Source organism: Castor canadensis, chromosome 7 (assembly GCF_047511655.1).
Source record: "Castor canadensis chromosome 7, mCasCan1.hap1v2, whole genome shotgun sequence".
Taxonomy (NCBI): Eukaryota; Metazoa; Chordata; class Mammalia; order Rodentia; family Castoridae; genus Castor; species Castor canadensis.
Window position 1 is genome coordinate 2,349,210 of NC_133392.1, and position 6,000 is coordinate 2,355,209.

Sequence of the window (6,000 nt, forward strand, 5' to 3'; positions counted from 1 at the left end):
CATCCCTTCTGCTGGGCTCCAGATGTTGGGGCACAAAGCGATGTTCCCAGTCATGGTTTATACCACTAAATAAGTGCCTTCTTCACCCTGCTTCCCCTCATCCACTGTCAGTGCCACATTGCACTGGGCCATGGAACCTTGACTTAGGAGGAACTCTTGGTTTCCGGTTTTGGCTTTTTAGTTTCCTCTGCCTTTTATGGCCTGCTGCATTTCCTGGGATGTCTTAAGGGTGAAGCTCATTGGATGCAGGTTCAGCAGTAACATATACTGTTCCTGCCACTTTTGTCATGTCCTGTAACGGCAACCAACCTGTTACGCCCCCCTCCTATCACCCTAACAAGCTAGAGTCAAGTAAGGCAGAGGCGGAATTGGGAGCCTGTTGGCCAATTGCAGAGAGAAGACAAATTGTAAACAGAGATTTTCACTCCAGGAGGGTTTTGCTGGAGTAGATGTCCCCTCATGGTAGTGTGACCTTGAGGACAGGAGCTGGAATTGAGTGTTGTGTCCCCAGTGTCTGATGTAGTTTCTAGAACTGAGACTGTGCCAACAAAATGAGCATCGAGCCAGCAGGGCAGGTGTGTGTCTACTGAGGTCTATGCTGGAGGATGGATGGGACAAGTACAAGTACATGCGCACGTATATGTATATGCACATATGTGTGTGTGCATCTGTGTGTTTTTGAGTCCTCAAGCCTCTGAAATAGCCTCCTCCTCCCTCTGTGGGTCTTCCACATTTGCTCGTGTCTGGGTAACTCTTTCCCCATTGTAGGACACATGCCACAAATGGAACAGTGAGGGCATCCACGCAACCACAGCTGGACATGTCTACCTGTGACCTCTGTGCCCTGCGTAGTTCCCAAGGGATGTAGTCTTGACCGTGCATGATCATCATTTGGAGAGGTAATCTCCACTGGAACAGAGAGAAGTCAGGGAAATGAAAACAAATGGGATGAAGCCTCCCCAGAGAGGACAAATGACTTCCCTGTACCTTCTGAGGGAGCATGGCACCAGCTTTGTGGGGATTTTGCTTCATTCATCTCCACATCCATTGGAGACACATCTCTTCATTTTACTCCACAAATTCTGCCATGAAGCTGCGAAATGTGGGGGTCCCATATGCTTGTCCCAATAAATCACCTCTGGCAAAGTGTGCTGAAGAATGAATCATTTTTACTACCATTCCCACTTCCTGTGCTTCTGCAATATTCGCATTTAATAACAAAGCCAGAGATGTGCACCCTCATTTTGTGCAGCTCAGGTTAACAGAATTGAAATGCTCTCTGATTCAAATGCATTTGCAAACACACAGTCTTCCTTTATCTCTCCTCCCTGCACTGCACTGCCTCACCTTCACTGAGATGAAAAGAGAAATCCTGATCTACACGAGGCTCGCAAGTGAGAAATGCACATGTCACCAGAGCTGTCATCTGTCTGGACTTCAGCAGAATTCCTCTCTGTGGCATCTATTTCCTGTTCAGTTGGGACTCCGATTAGAACAACGATGATAGGACGGATGTTCTGGACAGCTGTCCAGAACAGCTCAGCTCAGAGTCAGAGAGAGCTTCACTGTAGCTCAAATCCACTGTCACTAAATTTTGGCTAAATCACAAGCCCGGGACCATAATGGGAAGACATAAAAGAGGCCCACAGAACACTCTGAATGTTTAGGTTTTATTTAGGATATAAAAGAAATATTTATTGCCATCCTACACATAATAAATATTTATTGCCATCCTACACATAATAAATATTTCTTGCCGTTTGCATCATGGCTGTGCGACCTATCCTATATTTTAGAAATGGAAATGGCCTATAAAGTCCCCCACTATTCCACGATGAATGTGCCCATGGAGCTTGGAGCCTTGGATGCAGATGAAGTTCTTTGTGCCCTTGTGTGGCAGCCTCGGGCATCGGGCCCAGCAGTAAATTGCTCCTTGTGCTGATTCTCCCATCTGCACTTCCTTGGCCAGCCAGAGCTCTGGAGGCTGGCACATTCTCTCAGGAGGTCAGGACTATAATTGCAGGTTGATAAGTTAGGGGCACCTGTCCAGGCTGGGGTTGCTTGGATGCTGGACGTCCCCACTGCCACCTTATCTCCAGCTGTGAAGCACAGAATGATTAAGTCACACGTGCAATTTAGAACAACTGCTGAATACGAACTGAGGACGTTGAGGTAGAAATGCCCCAGACTCAGCCCTTGGCCTTGCAGAGCTCCCAGAGAGGAGGAGCAGAGTAGAGAGGGACTTCTCTCCCTGACAGGCCAATACTGTGGTGGGGTGTGGATTATTCTGAGAGTCAGGGAGCAACTCCCGTAACCCTTATGTGACCGAGGAGCACCAAGTGACTGCCCCCTTCTATAGATGGATAACTGAGTCATGGAGAGACTCCAGGATGGGCATGGAGCACCAGCAGGCTGCCTTGAAGACGTCAGTGGCCAGTGCTGCTCTGCAGGGTCCACAGCAGTAGGCAGGAGGTGAGACCCACCAGCAAGCTTTTGCTGGACAGGCACTGAGCTGTGTCCACCTTCCCAGCACCCACAGCACTGTGAGGGCCACTCACATGCTCCTTAGAGGCTCAGGAGAAATGACTTTGCCAGGCACACATGTGTGTTACACACCAGACCTCAGTTTCCCTCAGGGCCCAAAGAAGAGTGAGAACTGTTCGAAGATGGAGTCTGTGGATCAGAGAGTGCAGGTGGGGGATGGGCAGCTTGGGAAAGATGTATGCAGTCCCAGAACCTGGGGTTCTTCCCCCACTAAGTTGTACTTCCCACGTTCTAGGGGCTGCAGGGTGGGAGGACCAGGGGTGGAGAGGCTCTGACTGGTGCCGTAGGTACCGCCAGGGACAGCTTGTCCTCCAAAGCACTGGGGTCACCTGAGGAAGGAGTCTCCCTCCAGCTGTCTGGCATTTGGAGGCAGTGGCGGGGCGGGTCTGGTCGGGAAGCTGGCAGGTGGCAGGGAGGGGACTCAGCCTCCAGCAGCACGAGCTGGGACCAGGCCAGTTTGTACCGCGATGGCAATTGCTGTGTTTAATCACCCCTGCAGAGGTATTACGATAATCTCGCCTTCTTATTTTTCAGACTGAGATAGGACGGAGAATATATAACCTGATCATACACCATATAATGTATTAAGCCAGGAAGACCTTAAAATTAAAACATTTAAAAAGAGCTGTCTAGGGAGGTAGTTAAAATCCATTTAAATCCTTATCAAATAATGAAAATATCTTCAGAAAAAAACATCAGCCTCTTAGCTATGCGTTCACCACCATGATCATTTGTATTTTTAGCATGAGTCAGAGGACAAAACGTTGAGGATTTAAAAGTTCTTTTGGCTATATGCTGAATAAGCAGGCTCCTTAAAGGACCTTGAGCCATGCAGGTGATGGGTGGCTGTGGGGCACAGAGGGGGTAACCCTGGGCGTCGGGGGTCCACAATGCCCTGTCAGTCCCTGACCCAACCCCTACCCAGGCACACTCAGGGCCAGTGGGCAGCGTTGATGGGTACCAACTGGGCCAGTTTCTTCCCCTGAGACCAAGCTGTAGCCACTATTCCCAGGACTCCAAGAGAAGCTGTGTGGCACCAGGAGTCATCTCAGCCTGAGCCCCATGTGATTGCAGGATCACCTGTGAGAAGTGTACCCACCTAGCTTCACATTCAGCCACTCCTGCCTGTGGGTCCCCAGCCAGGAGTTTTGTTCTGCTTTTCTCTATTATCTGGGCATTATTAGTCCATGTGGCCTGGACAGCAATGGCTGGGCCGTGCTGGGCAGTGGGTAGGTCAGGGAGGAGGCCTATGAGCCAAGTGTAGTTTCCTGGGATGCAGGGAAATCACCACAGGCAAGCATGGACCTGCTTAGGTGTTATGAGTGCTTATGGCCTCAGAGCACAGATGCTGCAGGGCACACCATATGTGTGAGCAGCACGAGTTAAAAGTGCAGCACACCATGAAGAAGTGCTGCGGGGGCGAGGACACGTGTACACCCGTGTGTGCACTCGAAGGCTGGGGCCGGGGGGCAGTGAATTTGTACAGTGGAGTTTCTGAGCACAGCAGCACCCAAGATTGGCTCACAGGCAAAGGCAGCACGGGGCCTGAGGTCTCCCAATGGCAAGAAGGTCTGTTTTCATTCATTCTGTCACCGTGCCTGCTACCTTCCATTCTGGAAAATGCAAGTGTTTGACAATTTGGGGCCCAGACCTTATTAAATGCATAGTGTAGTTTTGAAAAATTATGTTTACTTTACTATATAAGTGTTTTAATGAACACATCGACAGGGAACATCTTGTAGCTGTTACGCAAATGGAGAACAGAGTGTTATCACCAGGGTCACGGCTATTCTTGAGAGGAGTGTAGTTGAGGGACAGGGAAGTTCTGAAGGCTCGGCTGTGACAGACGAGGGTGGAGGGCAGTCCTCATGATGTCTGTGGAGCCTCTGCATCCATCTCCGACACCCTCCCACCGTGCTGAGGGCCCTGCGAGGTCAGTCCTGCCCGGGCACTTACTTTTTTGAGAGGTTCTGTCTTTTCAACCCTAATGGGCTCTGCCTCATCATATCAATCAACCATATCAGATATGAGTGATTAAAAAAATCAGATGGCCCATTGTACATGTAATTGTTTGCCAAATTTCTATCTTTAGAAAAGCTGACAAATGACAGTATGAAACCTCATCTGCCTTTACAATCCTGAGTTTTCAGCATGCTGTCACATTTATGTTCTGCTGCATGAACAGTTGCACACATGTGCTAACACACATGTGCATTTTTTTCTAAGCCATTTCAAAGTGCCATTATGACATCGTGATATTTTATCCTTGAATACTTGATGAGTATCTCCAAATAATAAGAACTCCCGCTTGCCTCCCCAAATACCATTGTCACACTCAGGACACTTTAATGCCAACTCAATAGCAGCATCACCAGTCATATTCAAATTCCATCTACTTAAACAACTGTCTTTTATGCAACTTTTCTCCTCCAGGATCCACCATGTTTTGCTCATGGTGTTTGGTTGTCAGCATTTTTTGGACATTTTAAATTCTGCATCCCCTTCCCACTCCCCGCCTCCCACATAACACTTTGCTTTTTCATGGTATGGGTTTGTCTTAAGTCCAGCACCAGCCCTAGGAATTACCATTCTGAGACAATTAGCTCCAGACAGGGCATCTCTGCCCTAAGCACACAGTCGAGTTGTGTCCTCATACCTGCTGGTCAGGAGGCCTCATGACGTCACAGTTCCCTGTGTGTGACACATTTGGACAACTTCCTCGTTCTCCCTGGGAATATAACTCATTTCCCTTGTCTTTGTAATGAAGCTCTGACTCCCAGGACACTGTGCCCCAACCGCCAGCCCTCTAGCACTCGGTCATAGTGTGGTCCCGATGGTCCTTCATGTGAGGACTGCTGCCCCCAGCACAGAGGGGATTTGCTTGTGTGTGCCTGCACAATGTCACTCACAGAGGAGTGTCCCCTACTGCCCCTCTTTGTATAAGATGTATTTTTGATGTGATGTAATCCATCACAATCATGGTGGTTTGCCATGCCAAAATCTCTCAATTTGTCTGTCGGGGGGGCCCTTGAGGCAGGCCCCAGTGTTCTCTTCCCTTCATTTGTCTTTGGGTGCCTTTTTGTTTTCTGGCACTGACATGTCCCAGGCTCACCAGCCCGGGAACGAGCGTTCTTCAACTGAATTTGACTCCTGTCAGGGGATGAATATTCACGCACATGTGCACAAACACGCATCCTGCTCACACACAGTGCATGCATGCACACTGCAGTCCCGCTTACACACACATCCTGTATACACACCCAGTATACATACCTAGATATATCGTTATTTAGAAAGGTACAGAATTTCATCTATGTTTGAATTTTTGATTTTAGAAAAAAAGTATACTTTTTAAAGCTCTATAGCAGTGGGTTCATACTGATAACACCAATTCAAAGCCCCACTCAGGTTTGTCAAACACCTGCCTTTCAATATTTGCATCCCCCTCCTCCCAAA